Below are 20,058 nucleotides of genomic sequence, written 5' to 3'. Positions count from 1 at the left end.
GTGGCAATTTAAAGGGCCTGGGGCTCCAGCCCCTGCTGGGAGCCCCAAGCCTTTTAAATCACCCCCTGGGGAAGCTGGGCCACTCTGGTATAGCGCACTGGCTTTTGCCAGTACACTGTACTGGAGCTTGGGTGTGGGGCCCTCTTAGGGGCGGGGCCTGATTCAGGGGAATTGATTGAATTGGCCTAAAGCCAGCCCTGCTCAGGCCATTTCTCTACAAATGCTCATCTAATCATAGAATCAAAAGGTTGGAAGGGACCTCATGAGGTCATCTAGTCCTTTTGACACGGTTTCCCACAGCATTCTCATCAGCAAACTAAGGAAGTATGGGTTGGAGGAATGTCCATCTTGAGTCATTCTTTTTCCTTTCTGCTTGATTTTTTTTCCTTACAGCCCCATATTAAACTAAACCAATATATTCATACAGTATACATCCCACTAATGATGTCAACATACGGTATTCATAATCATAAATTATTTCAGAGCATCTCCAAATCTGTCAGTTTCCAATCCAAGTATTAACCAGATGTGATCCTCCTTAGCTGAAATCACAGTCCACAGTGGTATGGCTGCAGAGTCATTAAAACACTTCTGGAGAGTAAGGTGAGATAGCTCTATTAGATTCTGTGCTCTGCATTTGGCCAGTACCTTAGTTAACCTATTGCTGCTGCTCACTGGATAGAGAGAGCCTGTTTTAAAAATGTATAGGACAGGCTTGGTAGTCCAGTGGTAAAACATACTGCTGACTCTCAAAGATTGACTCTCTCACTCTTCAGGTTGGGAGCACTGTGTAGGCAGCACTCAGCCCCAGGGGACAGGGAATACCTTTTACCTGCGGGTGACTCCCTTTAGCTGACGCTCACCAGCATTGATGGGCTTGGGGAGGGTAACTGCATGTCCTGAGGATATGTTGCTGTGCTACAGAACTCTTGAGGGATGAGTTGAAATAAAGGTATAATGGGAATGTTTTCCCTTCTTTCCCCCCCATATTTCTTTAAATGCCAAACTGGAATAAAGTTGCTAAAGCATAAGGGAAGCAGGTCCGAGAGCAGTCGTGATTCTGAAAAGTCTGATCCAATTGAGGAGCTGTTGCATGCTGTCACGTTAGAAATCAACTCTTTAGTAAGTTTACGGACCTGCATGAGACTGTGTTCCTTTACAACCATTACGGTCTTCAGAGTACATAGCATGCATATACTTTAAGTAGTCATAAGATAGACTGCACTATCATCTCCATATACTTCTGTGAATTGACTGTTTTCTATTTTAATGCTACCTTAAAGGAGGAGAAAATTTAGTGTTAGCACTGTGCACTTCTACAGAGCCTGTCTTCTGAGCATCTCAAAACACAAGGATCTTTCAAAGGTGGTTATGTTATTGGATGAAGGCCAATTGCTACTGTAAATCCCCTGTGGCTCTCAGCAGTATAGCTGATAAATCTTAAGAGGGAGGGAGGAAGGAGAAGGTTGTTCTTTATCAAAGATGGTAGCAAATTTTTCTGGCAGCCAAATGTCTAGCTTCTGTACCATTGTCACAGGTAGTGTACATGTCTTTGCTGGAGAGGTCAGGTTTCAAATGAAACTTCAATCAGGCCTCATGTAATCAGTTATCATAGCTCAGTCCAAAAGCATGTTGGTTAGTTTTCATGGTAACTTGCCAGTGTGCTAGGTTCAAGTGCCTGTGTCAATGTTCACCATAGTAACATCTAGTAGTGGCTGACCACTTACTCTGGGGATGGCTAGCCTGGAAAAATATACCATCAGTGAACCCTACTCTGGTCCCTTGCATATGTGAAACCATTGCTGTAAACTGTGTGGTAGACTCAGACAATTACTTACCATCATGTGGAGACTTTATCAGTAGCTTACAAATCCTGGTTGTTGAGAGGAGTTGCACTATCTCATTGAAGTGGCAGGTAGATGCTTGAACAGAAGACTGCAGAGGTATGTCTTAAAATAAATTTTACATCTACACAAACTGCCTAAGGAAATAATGAGTTGGGGGAGGAGCGGTGGGGTGTAGTTTAGAAAGTGGATTAGTATCTCCAATTGATTGAAATGCACCCTTTTACCTCTTAGCCCAATTCACTCAGGCACAGCAAGGATTTCAAAACACAGTATGCATGATCAGCCATCGTAGGTTACAGTATCCAGGCCCAATGGAAAAAGAGTATTTCAGCCTCTTAACTTTCCTTAGGTTTTACTGAATTCCAACCAGACCTAAAATGTTGTTTTAACCTAGTTTTTTAAGGCTTAGTTGACACTGTCTGTTCATTGGTGTACACCTACTATTTAGACATACTCTTACATTGTGATTGGGCTATCCTGTGTGGTATGTGCTTGCTACCCAAAGTCCTCCTGAACTGTAGTGGGAGTGAAATGAACGGCAAACATGTTAAAACTGATGGATAAGTTTCAATATGTGGCTAGCACGGGGGTGAGTTGGTGGAAATCAGGGAGCATGTATCTCCTGCCCTAATCTCAGTGAAAGTAACACACCTTTTTATCTTTGAGAAAATGGATATTGCTTTTTATAACTCCCAATTTGTAAATCACATTATGTGGCTCTCACTGCAGCTCCTCAGGAGACAGCTGTCGCCTTGTTTGGAAATACCACCCTCTCTGCTTAGTGGCCAGGAATGGGAAAAGACACGTAGATGATGAATCAGTAGAAACTTGACTATCAATGGTAATGCCCTGGTACTGGCTCCAGTCACTACTTCAGGCTAATATCTGTTTAGGGGCATCATTTCCTTCTTGCAGCCTATCTAGGCTGGATAGTGCAGCTAAGTGCCACTGCTTTGAAGAAGCATTCTGCTTGCAATGGCCAGTCCCATGGCTGGCCTCCAGAGATGGTTCTAGACAACACTTTGTCCCTGGTGCCCCGTCACTGGGGGAGTGCTGAGTCTGGTGATAAAGTACGTTTTTTAAAAAATAGATTTTTCTCCTTAAAAACAGAAAGAGGTATGTGTGGTAGGATCCTCCTATTATGGAATGGCAGTAGATGATTACAAAAGCAAGCCCTTAATGACAGTAGCACTTCCACTAAAATATGTAAGACACAGACTCTTAACTGATGTGTTTACTGTAATGATTGTCTCTGGCTGCAAGAGCAGAAGAAACTGCCCCATATGTCATGATACACATATGGGGTGATCCCCTTCCCCTCTGTTGCTATTAATGTGCCCCTTCAGTGGGAGAAGGTATGGAATACAGGAGTGGGAGGTTTCTGTGGCAATTGATCCCTCCTGGCTAGTGAGTAAAATTGGCCTCTCCCTAAAGGAACAGGAAAGTTGCTGATACTGGCTTACAAACTCCTTTTGTAAACAGTTTTGTGCCAATGAACCAATAAGGGAGATTTTTTTTTCTTTGTGCTTCCATTTCTGTGAGAAATCACAATCACCTGCCATCTAATCTCTCAGAGGGAGTTTGCCTTTGTTTGTGCTATGAGTGTGTTAAATACTGGTAATTGGGGAGCTAGAAAATGGTTTCCTACAGATGGTGATAGGCAGCAGGGTTGGTTTTCTATAACGCTTCTTATTTTTCTTATTTCTCCACAGCATCCAGGAGCCCATCCCTGCCATCAGATGTTCATGCTTGCATGACCCAGTTTACAAATATCTGTAGAGGCAGCAGCGTAGTCTTCATTTGTTCTGCCATGCTGCGTACCAGGAGAAAAGTAATCTGATCTACACCTTGAATGGAAAGGGGAAACAATGTAAATGGGGAAAGCATTGAAGAACCATGATTGCAGTGTCTTCAGTATAAATGTAAATACTGGTGAAGGTGTTCTACTGTTATTTATCTTTACATGGGTTGCTAGTAGTGATCGCTTATAGGTAAAGCTGAGTTCTGGTTTCTGTACTATTGCCGCTTTTTCCAATTGATTATAACTTTTCTGAACTAACTTTTCTTTTCTTTCGGCTTCAAAATTTTTCAGATTGATCTCAGCTGAAAAATGAATGTTTATTTGGGGAAAATTTAAACAAAATTGTTCCAACTTTCAGTTAAAGGAAAGTATATTTTTTCCATCTTTGCCTTTGATTAACTTACACATTTGAATAGTTGGTGATTTGGGGAGGATGCATTTGTAAAGATACCAAAGCATAGGGCAGGCTGTCAATTAAGGATATCTTTATTAAAGAATCCATTAGTTATAGCCACCTCACTTTAAGGTGTCAGGTAAAAGTGTGCTGTAAGGTGGTGGTGGTTTTTTCAGCACTTGAGAAAATCAACTACAAAAATTAGCATTGATGTGATGTTAAAGTCACAAAATCAAGAACTCACCTTAGGAAATCTCAAAAGTTAAGGTTTTACCACAGTGTTAACTCAGTCACATTATTCAAATATAGTACTTTATATTGTAGTTTACCTTCTGAATTGCAAACTTTATCATATTACTGTGTAACCTATAATATATTTTACATGGTATACAAAGTTATTACAGTAGTAGGAATCTTAATGTTGGCTATTTCCTTTATATGTGAATGCTTGAATTCTCAGCATTAACAGTAATTCTTGCATTTAATAGTATGCCTGTTTATGATTTGCAGTAATCATTGGAGAGGGCTAGTTTAATAGAATAACTAGATAAATGTGTGGTTAACAGGTATTGCTTTAACCCAAGGGTTCCCATTTTTTCATAGTATGGAACACACTTAATACAGACTGTCTTGTGGACTGCTTCTGTCATTCACAATCACACAACATCTTTGTGGTAACTACAGTTCCTTAAACAGGAAAGTGTTTCATGTATCTTTACTTTTTTTTTTTAATGCTATTTGACAGGTGGAAAAGAGAAGCCAGCATGTGACCAGACCACCTTTTGGGAATCTGATTTAAGGTATAAGTGTTGACATGATCATCTCCTCTATTTCTAGTCTCCCTGATTATAGGTTAATACACCAATTGCTAATAAATTCAGCTCACTTTCATAATATCCAGGTGGGGAAGGTAGGATTAGTTTAACATGTAGACCATATCCCAGATCACAAACTGCCAAGCAGAGTGCACAGAGGGCTCCTCTGGCTGGAGAGGAAGTATTGGAGGTTGACTGAGAAGTTGAGTCAGTGATCTGAATATGGCAGTCGTGTAGGGGGAGTAGACACAACGGAAGGCTCCATGGAATGTCAGTGACCTGGTTATACATACTCTAGGGTGGGAAAGGAATGAGGGTGCAGCAGAGAGCTCGTCCAAAGCAAGGGAAGTGCTGGACGGTGGGAGACTCCCTCTGGAAGCTCAGTGAGGGGATGGAGACGGAGGTGTAGAGTCACAAGGGAGGAGAGTGGGTGGCAGGCTGGTGCAGTGACTAGGCTAGGAATGGCTTTCAGTGGGTCAGGCATGAGGGTCTAGTTAAGGATCTCTGTGGGATGGGGAGGGGAGACGGTTTGGATTGGGAAGAGAGGGTGCAGCAGAGCTTGAGTGGGGGTGGGACACGATGTGGGGCGCTTGTAGGCAGGTTGGGATGGGAACGGGGGTGTGGTAGGGGGATGCTGAGGGGCAGGGGACGAGGCTCTGGGGGAATACAGGAAGGGATGGAGTGCAGGGGGCTACAGGAGGGTGTGGGATGAGGAAGGGATTCTAGAGGGGTCGCAGGCAGTCGGGCTGGGTGAAGGGCTTCTCCAGCGATGCTCCGCGGGGGATGCTGAGGCTCGTGTGGAGCTGGCCCCTCCCCCGCCCTCGGGCGGTGGTGGCCATGCCGTGGCTGCTGGGAGCCTCCTGCGCTGGGACTCGGTTGTGGTGGGGGGGCGCTTGGCCCGGCTCGGGCGGGGGGGTGGCGGGAGCCGGGATTGGCTGGCAGGAGCCCGTGTGATTGGCGGCTGTGGAGAAGCGGCCTGGTTGGGAGGGCGCTGATTGGCTGCGGACGAGGAAGCAGGAAGGAGGACGGAGGGGCTTGCTGCTTTCGGGAGTTAGAGCCGAGCGGCAGCGGCGGAGGAGCCTCTTGTCCCAGCCGTAGTGGCCGCCTGCTCCCGGCCTGTGTGCGCTGGGCGGCCGCGGCGGGAGGGAGGAGCCTGATCGCGACGCCCCGGGGGGCCGCCCCCATCCCCATCCCGCAGCCGGGAGGCTCCGGAGGAGGGGGAGGCGGCGGGGGAGGCGCTGACGCAGCAGCGTGGAGCCCGGGACTCGGGCGCCCCGGCGAGGGGTGTCCAGCTGCTGGATTCCATCCCGGCCGGGGCCTCCGGCTGCCCTGGGCCCCGACGGGCCGGGCCGGCCACGGAGCAGCGCGGGAGAGCGCGGCGGTGAGTCCCACGCGATGGAGCTCGGGGCTACGCCCGCCCCGGGATCCAGCACAACGGAGGCAGTGGCGCTTGGCTGGCTCCGTCTCCCCGGGTAACTTCCATTGCGGAGCGGGGTGATGGGAACAGGTGCCGCCGAGGGGAGGGGATGCAGCTGCAGCCGCCGCCGAGGCGGTTCCTGCGAGGCGCCCCTGCCCAGGGCGCCGGGTCTGGTCGGGAAGACGAGGAACTTTCCGCCCGGATCCGGCTGGGGGAGGCGGGGGCTGGTTTACTCCGGCGGGTATCCGAGCTCCGGGGGGGCGGCGGGGGTCCTCTGCCCGATGTGAGTGGGTGGCTCGTGTTTGGCGGCGTGAGGTGACAATGTGGGGTTGGGGTGGCGGAGCCTTTTCTCCCCACCCCCTGCCCTGCGATCTCCGCGTGTGCTCGGGGTGGGGGATCCGGCTGCGTCGGCCTCCCAGAGCTCAGCCCCTGTAAGGAGCTGCCCCCTCGGACACTCGCTCTTTGCTGAGCTCGCGAAGCAGGGGCGGGCGGGTTTGTAACCCTTAGGCTGGGAGATGGGGGGCGATCTGACCGCAAAGGGCATCCTGCTCCAGGCTGGCACTTGGGCTAGCTGAAGGACACAGTGGGTTGTTTCCATTTTACCCCGCCCATCACCCTGCTGTCTGAGCGGCTTCCCTTTCCCCAGAGAGTAGAGGAAATGGCCTTTATGGCAGGTGGGTTGAGCTCTGGTTGTGAGTGCCTGGTATCATCAGTGCCATATCATGTTTGTGACCAGGCTGTTTTGCTCTGGGATTAGCTTTAGGTTTAAAGTTATGTAATAGAACAATTAACTTGGAAACTCCAAATGATGTGGAGAAGGCATGTGATGGGTTCAGGGGGAAGCACACAAATGGGGTTTGTGCTCCTTGGCTAGCTATTTTTTTTTCTTTTCCTCTATCTCTCTAAAGTCATAGGAGTATTTTATAATTTGCTCATTCTGAGAGGGTTACAAAATCTTTACAGAAACTTTTTAATTTGAGGGGGGGGAATATCTGAGACAAATGTCCTTATTAAAATATCTCTAAAGGACAAAAACAAACAGAATAGTTGATTCCTAGATGTTGGGCAACTTGACAGGCAATTTAAAACGGGGGAAAAAAACTGTAGAAGTGACTAAGCATTACAGTCTTAAAGGGAAAAATGTTTGAAAATGAATCCTGATCGGTTTTCTCTGGAAAGAGCAAGAAACAGAATTACTTGATATTAATTCAAGTGGTGTGTGTTTGCACGGGGGAAAAGCATAAACTTAAGTTTGTATATCCTGTGGTGCATATGTTTGAAGCAACACCATGTTAAGAAAAATGGAGAAGGAATTTGTTAGAGTAGTAAACTGCCTACGGAGAATGAAAACAAGGTGTCATTTGTCTCCCCCTCCAAAGAAAGATTATGGTTATCTTAACATGATTCCAGGGCCATATGCCGAGTTTGGATTTGTGAGTATATTAGATGGAACACCTAAATAGATGGAGAGCAGATTGTATGTGCTCACTATATAATTTCTTATGCAAGTATAAGGACTCTTGGTGTTTCATGATAGTGTTTATTTTCAAGTATCTTTAAAGTAAGATCTAAGGCACGGAATCAGTTTTATAGTTGAATGGAAGTTTGAAAGGTGTGTGTGTGTATATAATGGTTGGTATTTAGCTTGTGTGGCTTATTGTGAGCAAATTGATTTTCTGAATATGCCAGAAATTAGAATAACTACACTAAGAATAAATGTTCATTAAGTAGATAAATTCTCAAACTTTCTGATGGTGTAGATCATGTGTTAATAGAGTGACTGGACCATTCCTCTGTTTTGAATTAATTGTCTGGCAACTAAGGCAATAGTTTACATACAGTAATATTATTAGAGTATTTATTGCATTTAACTGACTTTACTGTAATAAGGCTTTTGTTCTGTTTGGGGTATATGTGGATTAAATCCACCGTCTCCTTTGCTCTTCACTTTAAACGTTCCTCCTGTTCCCCTACACATGCTGCCCATTTTCATGGTTCCCATCGTCCTGAATATTGTCTCTCCTGTTGGTGGCTCTCATTGCTGAGAGAAGCTTGTTTCTTTTGTGTAGCAGTGGCTTCTAATAGAGGCAGCTTCACTGGCTCCTTTTTTCCAGCTGCTTCTGCAAGACACAGGAGCCAGCACCATGTGACTGGCCAGATCTCTGTAGACTAGCAAGTGCTCTCTGGACTACGATTTGAGAACCAGTGAGCTGGATAAATGGAGATGCTAAAATCCCAGGTTATTCCTATTCCTTCTACGGTGCATCATGGCAACCCGATCTCTTTAAAAAGATCAAGTGATATTTTATGAGACAACTTTGAAAATGTTAAATTTAGAACTTCTTTTGCCTGTATGGTACATCTTTCTAAAGAGAGAGCCTGCAAACGGATTTTTCTTAAGAGTACAGCTACTGCTGATACTTATTCCACATCTCAAGTTATAATCATCAGGAGCAGATGAACTTTTAAGAGAACATTTCTGGGCAGTTGGTACTACAGTTAATTGATCTATCCATCAGTCTGTCACAATTAGAATATGATAAATTCCAGACTACTTCTAAACAGAGCTCACTGCATTCTGTGATTCTGTATCTGCAAAACTGCTCCAGAATCTGAGCTTTCATTTAAAAAAATGTAAGTTTCTAACCATTATGGTTGTAAAGTAAACCTTCCGAATGTGATGCACTGGGCACTATGCATTTCCTTTGAAATCTAATTATAACTAAAATGCCATCATTAACTAGTTCACTGCAGGTCATTTTAGCAGAAATATTCAGCTAATAATGTGCCTATTCCACAATCTAAAATCATTCCCCACACTTTCTCAAGTGCCAAATACCTCAACTGTCCCCTGCTGAGCTGCCAAAAACTTCAGATTCCTTTACAACTTCTATGATGCAGTTTTGCAACTTCAATACAAAATTGTTAAACTAATTTTAATTTTTAACTTAGATTAAATACTTGGAATGTTGCATTAATTGTTGTATTCATTTTCATATTTAATTCAGTAAATCGCTCTCTTTTTAAAAGGAACTGAAGCAGCCTCTATTTCAAGGTTGCTGTATGATGAGCGCTACAGAATCCAGCGTCCTTGATGCAGAATCTAGGTTGACCTCACTGAAGTACCCTTGCTTATAGACGTACAATTTAACTTAAAGACCCAGCACTACTGTTGAGGGAAGAATAATTTACCATGGAATTTCATGTGTAGGATCTTATCTGGATGATCCAGTTTGCTATCAACTAAAACAGTTATACTGAACAATACAGTGCCATTGCCTTGGTAAAATACCTTTGTGCCATGATGGATTTTGTCATTTGAGAAATCGACAATTATAACCAGTGACTAAAATAGTCCCACACTTACTTTAGCATTTGGCTTGGTTGAATCTGTATTTGATGTTGAAATTTGACACATTTGAGTATGGGGCTCAAATCTTGAGGAAAAAAATGACTTAGCCTTCTTCAGATTTCTGGCATTAATGTAGATATGCATTTTTGATATAGCAGCATTATGGGCTGATAATACTGGATTTCTAGCTGGAATTTGGTTACTTGCAAAGCCTCTGAGATTGTGCATCACTGCATTTAAAGTGGCTTACAATAACTTCTTTTTAAATAAATTTTAACGTTTGTCCCTGTTGTGTCTCCTCTCTAATATCTTTATGCTACCTTTATTCACTTTCATCATTGATTGAAACTAGTGGATTCATTTAGTATTATGTCTTAGCAGTAATTGTCATTGTGCAGTGTGTATTGTGAGCAGCTATTCATGTGCTTGTACAGTACATGGTTATTTTACTGAGATGGTGATGAATAATTATTTGGGAAATGTATACTCTTCTTCTCCAAACACTGACCTGATATACTTCAGTATTGAAACCAAGCCCTTAACAGCAGACCTATCCAAAATAAACAATTGAAAAATAATTAGAAATCCTAGGCAAACATAGGCATGCAGTTACATTGTCATTAAATTCAGGCCACAAGAAAACTAGTATATTTATTGCTGATGATCAGACTTAGTATGTCAGAACTTTAAGAGAATCCTCAAAAATGTCCAAATATATTTTACACACCCACATCTCCACACAGGTTTTTGCTCCATCTACTATTCACCAAGCCACCACAAAACATACCTGGTGTGTGTGACACACACACACAATCACCATGGAGAGAGAACCCACTTGACAATTAATCGATCAAACTAATTAAAAGTCTCAAGTGTCTTCCCTGTGAATAACCAATGAGAACAGAAGTTCAGAAAAATGGTGAAGTTAACTTGGAAGCATGCTACAGAAAAATGGACGCACATCAACAAACATCGAAAGAAGAAAAAAAAAAACAAATGCTTAAAATAAACATTCTACATTTTATACCACAGAATATGCCATGATCAGGGATAATATTGAATATGACTGTAAGGGAAATGTTAGTAAAAATCTTTTGAGATTTCTCTCTACGTTCCATGGGATTTCTGAAGGGCTTTTTCCTCTTCCCCATACTTTTAAATGTCATTCGACATCAAGGCAGTTTATTGCTCACAGCAAGTAAACTGGCTATGATTCACTAATGCCAGTCTAGTATGTATCTTCGGATATTTCCCCAAACTGTCAAGTGTGTGGAACCTATTTAAACCTTGGTTTTAGGTGGCATTTGTGATACAATGCTGTGTAAGCAGTTTTTTAAAAAGAATGTAAATATCAAAACATGATTTAGACTGTAAACACTGGGGCGATATCTTAGGATGTGCATGGTGCCTAACACAATGAATTGCCATTCTTAACTGGGGCAAAACAATGCTATTTACATATGTATAAATACACAAACAATAGCTGATCTGTGCCTAGTCTGTATGTGCTAATGTAAAAGTTAAATCCATAGTGGTCTTTGCTACTCAAGTTCATATTGTGGATCCTCAGTACTAATTACATACTGTTGAGTAAAAATAAATCTGAAATGCAGGAGGGGGGCTTGAAAACAAATTTCCTTACAAATATTACTCGTACCACTTTTGTTTGTTAAGATTTAAATAAAGTTAGATTTTTAATGTTTTGGACAAAATAGTCAATTTCACTTTGCATTCTTGTGCTAGTGCAGGAAGACTGAAATGTTTGGGTCACAAACACTTCAGTAGAGTATCTAGGTTACTTTCTCTCTCTCAAATAACTCTTCCATTGGCATAGTAACAAAATACACTTATATTTTAAGAGAGAGGATTTTAAATGGAACCAAAATTGAGTCTTTATTGATAGTTTCAAAATGAGTTCAGGTTTTACCCCTTTGCCAATTATTGTGGTTTTTACAATCCCATTTTCCTATTGCTGTGTGGGGAACCTCTTCCCCCTGAAAATAGGGGAAACAGTGTAAAGGGAAAATAGTGAAACTGAGTAGACAAAGTGCCTTCAGTTGCCCAAAGTAAATAAATTACCAAATAAACTTCTATTCAATCTCAGTTGTAGCCCCACTGTAAGTTTTAAAAATTCCCATCGAAGTATACTTTTAAATTGATGTCCCTTTAAAGGTTTTGTAATGAAACTCTCTGAATGAGAGTAGGTGTTCTGTGTTACACAGATTTACTTAGATAGGGGCTCCTGAAATGAGGGAAAACTTTGATGGGTAAAACTAATTCTACTGCTTGTGTGTCCAATTAATCACTTATTTACATTTAATATTCTGTGAGCCTTTGATAAAAGGCTACACTGTTTTAGCTAAAACTCTTGAGCTTAAGCAGCACATGCCGATCTCTCTTCAAATTTTGCATGGGCCCGCTGCTAAGAGCACTAAGCCAAGTTATACCAGCTTGCTGTATAATTGCCTTTGTAGCTGATGGAAGGGTGAATGTGTTCTGGCAGCAAGTAGTTATGGAATGTCAGGATACATAATGTGCCATAGGTCCAACTGCACTAAACAAGTGCACTCCTCTGTAGCTAATAAACACCTATTAAGATGAAAAGGTAGAAACATATATTTTTATACTCTGGTGCATCAGGATGCAGACTCATCATGGCAGCAGTGCTTCCAGAGACTTACATTTTAAGGCTGTTACAATTGACAGGCCTAGAAACTTCACTTTCCTAATATACTTTTCCCAGCTATGAATTAACAGCTTAACACTGGGGGGAAAATAATTGTGCTATTTTTGCCTCTGGATTTCATTAAGCTGGTCAGTTTCACTCTTGCTGTTAACTGGTTCTATTCATTTTCTGGTTCTTCTACACTAATGCTAATGCAAGGCTGTTTGGTTCCAAAACACTTCAGGGAATTTTTTTTTTAACCATGTATGGTTTGGTGCCATTTACTGATAAGTACCTTGTTAAATGTTCAGTTATAATCATAGGCAGACACACAATTAAGTTCAAACAGGTAAATGTTATGAAAATGGCAGCCAAACAGATTATTGGCATAGTTTTTAGTATCAGCTGATACCATGCATGTGTTTGGTACAGCATTGTAATATGCACAAAGAGTTGGTGTAATATTATTATATGTGACTGGTGTTGGGAATGATTCGTACACAAAATAGATGTCTTGGGACTTGAATGTGTTATGGTCTCTTCCTATACCAGTAGGAAAGACTAAAACACAGTGAAGCATTTTTCTTTACACTCAGATGTATACGCGAGTATTTAGTGTAGCATTGTTTAATGTGGGATAGATGCAAGTGTTCATAGAATTTGCTCTCTATACAAATAAGCATCTGGATGGCTAAAGTGGAATGATTTTTTTATTAGAATAAATGGGATTTATTACAGTATCTTATTTCTGAATGTGGTACATTATAGCTTTAGTTCACGGCTGTCAGTTCTCATGTTAACTTGGGCTGTGACTTTTTGTTCCATGTTTAGCTGCAGCTTAATTGTGTGGTTTTCCTTTCTGAGCCACACTATGGGGGTGATTCCTTGCACCCATTGTTAGAGTATTTATTCAAAATATTACCTCAAATGTTCAGGGGTAGAAGTATACATCTCCTGAGTGAAGTAGGCTGGATTTTTATCCAGGGATTTGGAGCAATCAAATTTTTGAATTGCTCTGCTCCAGCTCTGGGCAAAAACCTACTGGTCCACACTCCAACTCCAGGCTGTGCTCCAAAGCCCTGTTGTTTATGAAGTAATATCTCAAAGGTTTTTGTAAACTCTTATGTATGCGTGACTTAGTATGTTTTAATTTATCTAAAGTTTTCTTTGAAATTAAAATCGTAGACACTAAGTTATGTAAAACCATTTTTCTTCACAAATGTATCTTAGTCTAAATGTTGTTCTTTAAATGAGACCTTAGAGCTGCAGAGACAAAGGTAGACCCTAAGCATGCTGACTTTCTATTATTGCGGGCTGTGGCCCTGAATGCCTTACTGAAAAGTGTTCCTTAGCTTGTCCTCCAGTACAGTACAGTTTTATATAGTGTCTCTTGTACAGACTGTATCTTCAAGTGCTTGTAGAATACCTATAAATAAAACAATTTTAACTGCAAAGGAGAAGAAAATATTTGTTATAGACAAGGGAGAAAAGTTAGTCTCAGTTCAACTGAGTTTGATATTAAGTGGGGTTATACAGAAAGAGCTCTGCAGAAGTCCTTGTACCAGCAACTGCAAAATCGTGTGACAGGATTGAGTGGACAGGCTAGTGCTAAAAGTAGAGAAGGAACAGAATGAAAGATAAGTTTTGTGAGGATGAATCAAGTCTATGGAGGGCCTTAAAAACAAAGGGGAAGTTGAAGTAGATCCTGAAATGAATGGGGACTCAGTGAAGCTCTCAGAGACTGGCTGTGATATGGTCACCTTTTATTCTAGATGCCCAAAGTCTGACAAACTGGGATTTGGGGAGACAGTTAAGAAAGGAGAGAGTTTAACTGTGTTGAGGTACGCAGTTCCTTTCACCTCAAAGAGGTAAAGCTGAGGCATTGGGGTATGCAGACAATGTTGCAAAAGTGTCAGTGAGCAGATATATAATATGTGAGGAGAAAGTTCATACTCTAGGATGAAGCCAAGTTTATGGATAATGGAAGCAGATCACCAGCTAAGGAGAGAAGAGGGGTTTTCTTTATTTCTCCTGTTGCCCAGGTGAACTACAAAGCATTTTAAGAAAAGGGTAAGCGATAGGAAGGTAAGTATTGTCAGGAATAAAGATTGTTTTTTAATAGAGTGATGGGCTGTAGCAGACTCTTCAAGTTGATGAAGGTATCAGAGGAAAAGGAGCTGAGGACAGTAGTAATGTAGGAAGTAACAGAAGAATAATGAAATCAAACAAAAAGAGGTTAGAGGACAAGGGAGGTTTCTTAAGCGACTGATTATTCCAGGAAACAAGGGAGGTGAGAGAATAGTTATGAATTAGAGAAAACAGTGTCAAACCTGGGCAATCATAGATTGAAAGGAGGAAGTAGATTCCTCACTTCTGGCTGGCTGGGAAGGGAGGGGATCATTTTGAAGAGGGAACAAGGATTACTAGCATCAGAAATAACTTTAGAGCATAATAGCCTGTGCCGCTGCTGCCCATGCTACTGTACTTAATGTGCTAGTTCAGATGAGAGCTAGTGCGAGTATGCATATGCAAGCTGGGAATCACACCCCTGTCTTATAGGAGAGCTTTTCTCAGGTTGTGACATAACACTGGTACAGTATTTATACCAATGATATTGAAAATAACTGCTGTAATGCTCTGATGTTTCTAATGACTGCTGAACAAGTCTCACAGCATGCAGTGTAATGTACCAGCACTGACCCACGACTGCAATGCTGTCCTCTCTCTACAGCCATTAGGAGACCTTATAAGTGGCTTTCTATACAAGAATGCCCTCAAGACTGCAGAGACTAATTTCTACTTATTTCCAGAGATATTGGTAATCCTTGTTCCCTCTTCAGAATGATCTCCTCCCCTCCCAGCTTTTCCCCCAGCCGGAAGTGAGGAATCTGCTTCCTTCTTTCAATCTGATTGCCCATGTTTAACGTTTTCTGCCTTAATTCTTAACTTTTTTTCTCACTTCCCTTGTCCTCTGGAATAACCAGTCCTTGGATATGCCCTTAGGGTGGCCAGGGGCAATAGCAGCACGGGCTGCCCATGCCATTGCAGCAACGCTACTATTTTTAGTGCACTTCTTCAGATAAGAGCTAGTGTGAGTATGTGAATGAGAGCTGGGAATCACCCCCCTAGCTTACTGTATAGATGTAGCCTAATTTACACCAGCTCTCCTGCCTGAAGCTACTAACCAATATTAAGAATTGTCCTGTCCTTGCCTAAAAACAAACACCCACACAACCCTAAAACGTTAGTGGGAATGTCAAAGGTACCCGTGGTCTTGCTATCTAGACAAAAGTATAAAAAGTTTTATAAGGGATTTTGAGGTTTGTGATGCTAAGCTCACATAGCCACTGTGGTATAATAGGTCACTTGCCCTACTTGCTGGGGTAGGGGGCCCTTGGGCGTGGCTGCTTGCTTTTTACTTTTTCTTTAAATAGATAATGTGAACTTCTCCAAGTCTTACAGTTTTCTGAATCTCATGCACTGGCCTGTTGAAAACTCCATCTGTCTACCACTAAGTGGACATGAATACAATTTAACTTGCATGTTTCCAAGGTAACCATCAGAAGCAATCGCAGAAATGGACCATAGAGAGGAAGGAAAGTGAACGCACACAAGCATTCCTACTGGCTCAATACTTGAGCTTTATTAAAATCTAGTTAACAGCAGTAACCCTAATAAAACCATATAGTAGGTGGCCATGAGATGGTTTTTCTTTGATGGGTCTGCATTCTGCTAAAATGAAATTATTCAGTTAAAAAAAGAATTATAGTAGCTTCAAGTACTGCCACTGCCTCTGAGGCCCAATGCCTATTTTTGTGGTCTTACAATCACATTTTTGTATTTCAGACTTTCTCCACCTTTGCTCTATGAAAGATCCACACAAACTTGGGAAAACAGTGAAACTGATTAAATGCATGAAGTAACCAATGTAGGACTTTTCTTTTTGTTTGGTACTTGTAATAGTCGGTAAAATATTTTAGACAGATGAAAGATTTTTAGGTTGGCAGCATCCTTTTAAACTGAGGAGAAAAATAATAGCTTGCTGCTACTGCACATTATAGTGTGTATATGCACTGCTTTAGAAAGTTACTGAGCGTATGGTACAGGATCAGGTATCCCATAACCCAGGGGTTCTCAATCTTTTTCTTTGAGGCCACCCCCCACATGCTGTTAAACTCCATGGCCCACCTGTGGCACAGCAGCTGGTTTTCTACATATAAAAGCCAGGACCTGCATTAGAGGGTAGCAAGCAGGGCAGTTGCTTGGGGACCCAGTGAAGCTAAACTGTTCAGGCTTTGGCTTCAGCCCCAGGTAGTGGGGCGCAAGGCCTTGAGTTCAGCCTCATGTGTGGAGCTTCAGCTTTCTGACCTGCTTGGCAGACCCCCTGAAACCTGTTTGCGGGCCCCCAGGGGCCCTGGACTCCTAGTTGAGAACTGCTGCCATAACCAGTAGAACATGCTTAAAGGGCAGTATTTTATACACAGACTTGAGGATTTCCAGCTGCATACTGGTTGAAAGACCAAACTTACTCCATTGATACAGAAGGCAGGGAAGGAAGGGCTGCTAATAAGATCCACAGGCTGCTCCCTGGTGGAAAAACCCAGCCTTCTGCCATTCCCAGTTTCTATAAAAAGGATGGATGCTGGGATTCGTGCCAGCATACTATCTCCCTACTTGGGGCTTCAACTTTAAAAGAAGCCTCTGACTAAATAGGTATCTTTCATATTTGAAACATCCTCCTTCCCCTTCATGACCCAACCCTTCTCTCCAAAAAAAAATTTGCTAGGAAGATGAAGGAACTCTATCTAGTCTCCCCATCCAGAGCCTCCTGCCTACTGCGAAGAGGGGCTGTGTGAGCAAGAGCTGGTCTTCCTTATTCTTCCACCTTCCGCAGCTTCGATTGTTTTGCTTCTACTCCTCAAATACCATTGCTTTCCTCTGCTACTCATATCTTTTCACAGCAGCAGGAAACTGACATGATTCTGGGCAGTTTCTGGGTTGCCTGTAGGTTCCTGACTAGAACTAGAACCACTAGTCTGCATAAGGAGATTCCACAACTGCTAAAATTTGCTAAAATCCACTCTATCTTCATATAGCCTACATGATTTCCTAAGCAAAGCATGCCACTGCGTTCTTGGGTCCACCAGCTGTCAGTATCTCAGCCCCTAGAAACTTTCAGAGAGGGAGTTGCTAGTGTTTCCTAAAGTCACTCTGGCTTTGCTCCACCTGGTAGCTCTTTCCGCTTCAGGCATCCTTTGCTGATCTTCTCTCCGGTCAGTTTTAACAAATTGTCATGGAACAAGAGACAAAGTACAAGCTACTGTTTGGGGTCCTTCTGAGCTAGCAGATTTGAGCTGTTTTTATTTTTGCCCCCGTGGGTTTGTCTTGTTGCTCTTGCATTGATGCCCTTAACGCTTTGAGGACATTTTCTTGCCACATCATGTACTGCAGATTTTCAACCTCAACGTGTTCTGTATCTGTGCATTTTGGTCATGACACCTTCTGTTGCCCAGTCACCACTCTCAAGGTTTAACAACTGGACCCTCAGATCTGACACTGCATTTGTCCTTTCCCGCAGTTGATGTGGCTTAGATTTTTCTTTTGAGTTCTTCTTTTTCAGGGTGTCTTCCTCTTCCTTGATGCCTGAGAAGGAGGAAGCCCAGTGAATTCTTGAAGAGTTGATGTGGCCATAAAATGTGTTCATCCATGAAGGACAATTGCTATATTTTGTTCTTGGGGCTCTGATGTGCACACATGTCAGATCTGCTTGGCAATGTTGCCCAGAGCTGTCTGGCTTCAAGGGGCATACCTGAAGGTTCTCTGTAAGGCACCCTCAAGATGTTTCCATAAATCCTGCTTGTATGATTCTTAAAGGCTTCTTCACAGAAATCTTAGTCATGTCCTTTTGTTGGGCATCTGAATTTGACGTTGGCACCACTCTCCAATGAGCACAAATCCAGTTATCAGTAAGGATCACCAGATATGTTTTACTGGTGGTTTCATGGTGAGTTGTGGTGATATCAAAGTTGAAGTTTTCCCTTGATGAGGCATTGCCTCTGCAGATGTTCTAAAGGTGTGAGGAGCCAAGAGTCTCCAAATCCTGTTTGTATGTATAGATGCAGCATTATTTGTGGAACCTTGATTGATTTTTTTTTTTTTTCATGATGGTGTATATTGACTTACTGTCTACAGTTTTTCAGTTTCATGTCTGCTTGCTTTGAAAGTAGCGACATTTTGACATGAAGCAGCTGTCCCGGTCCCAATACAGGTTGGTGGTGGTCTTGCATCTTTAAGCGCTTTCTGCACCAAGGAAGATGCCTGTGTCTTTCAGGTCAGAAACTGGCGTGAGTGGAGCTATGACATTTATCACTAATCGTTCTGTAGCCAGTCACAGTGCCTACAACAAGGACTCTTCTACTACAACCTGCACTATAACATTCTGACTTGTACACAAACAAGTAGATGAATATGGAGAGAGTACTAATTTCACTGATGAGGACTTACTCATCTGAGGCCAGATACATACCCACAGGAGCAGAGCAGCAAATAACGCAGCAATTTAGCTATAGACGATCTTGGCTTTTCTGGGTTCTTTTGGAAGCCAGCTATGACAGCAGTCCATCGTGGAATCCCTAAGGTCTGAGATCACTAAGTTATTGGACTGCGATCTCCCGGTGAATAACATACATGTGTTCTGACATCCTTTTGTTGATGATCAGATAATGTGGAAGAACCTTTCTCATAATGCCACAATTTTAAACTAATGCTGGTGTAGGACCTTTATATCACACCTATGCATATGTTCCCAGGCATATCACATATGGAGGTGATGTCTATGTGATTAAATTTGTCACATGACTACAGTTTATCATGCACTTGTAGCTGCTTCACTAATCCATCTCCCTTGAGATTTATTCTAACATTCCAAACACCTGAGCTGCTTCAAATAGACACCATCTTGTCAATTATCACCCTGCAAAGGAGAAACAGTTCCCTTTTGTCCCTACATATGTAGAATTCCTTCCAAACATTCCCTACTTGAGCCTCCGGCCAGCAATATTTAGCACTGCATCAGTGATAGCTTTCTAGATATAAACATCAGAATTTAAAGTCAGATGTTTCATGCACTTGTTAAAGAATCTAGAAACAGGAACTTTATGCCATTGGAAAGTAGAGGTCCTGCATTTCCCACTGGGGCCTGTTACCGAAGGGCCAGAGATATTGGACGTTAAAACATGAAACTTATGTACAGAAAAGTGATTGTATCTGACTTTCAGAGGTTGTATGGTTCCTTCTAAGCTCTGTATAGTTGTATTCATGGTAATGAAGGCACCTGGTTTTGCAGGCAGAGGGAAAACATAATCCAGTAAAAATTTCAGTACTCTTAAAATGGTTCTCCTGTAACATGTGGCATATGCATACATACCGCATGATAAAGGTTTTACCAGCACCTGTTGACCTGCAGGATAATTTGTGGCACTACCACTTGTAAGAAATGCTGCTATCCCGAAATCATGAAAATAACCCTTTTACTATTCCACATCACTATCTCTTCCAAACCAAACTTTTAAAATAGTTGAGGTTGCTAAATGCAGTTCAAAAGATATCAGTAAACACATCTTAAAAACAAAAGACATCTAAGCTTACATAAAGTTTGACACTAACTTTAAGTCCCCAGTGTGACTCTTGGTGCCTAGGGCAGTCCTCACTGGTAATGCCAATGTCAGGGCAGGCTGGAATGTAGAGCAGATACTACCAAGAATGGTG

The 20,058-nt window shown here is 42.3% G+C and overlaps 1 protein-coding gene across 1 annotated transcript in view; it reads left to right on the top strand.

Annotated features, from left to right (window-relative positions):
- Nucleotides 1–6,157: 6,157 nt before the first annotated feature.
- The window catches only part of BAHD1 (bromo adjacent homology domain containing 1), an 81,928-nt gene continuing 68,027 nt past the window's right edge, over nt 6,158–20,058 (top strand). Inside the window, exon 1 of the mRNA XM_032802527.2 lies at nt 6,158–6,238. The gene's annotated coding sequence lies outside the window, so the exon portion shown is untranslated. The remainder of the gene's footprint in view (nt 6,239–20,058) is intronic.

Source organism: Chelonoidis abingdonii, chromosome 4 (genome assembly GCF_003597395.2).
Source record: "Chelonoidis abingdonii isolate Lonesome George chromosome 4, CheloAbing_2.0, whole genome shotgun sequence".
Taxonomy (NCBI): domain Eukaryota; kingdom Metazoa; phylum Chordata; order Testudines; family Testudinidae; genus Chelonoidis; species Chelonoidis abingdonii.
The sequence above is the reverse complement of the archived record's forward strand: the minus strand, read 5'-3'. Positions and strand labels throughout refer to the sequence as shown.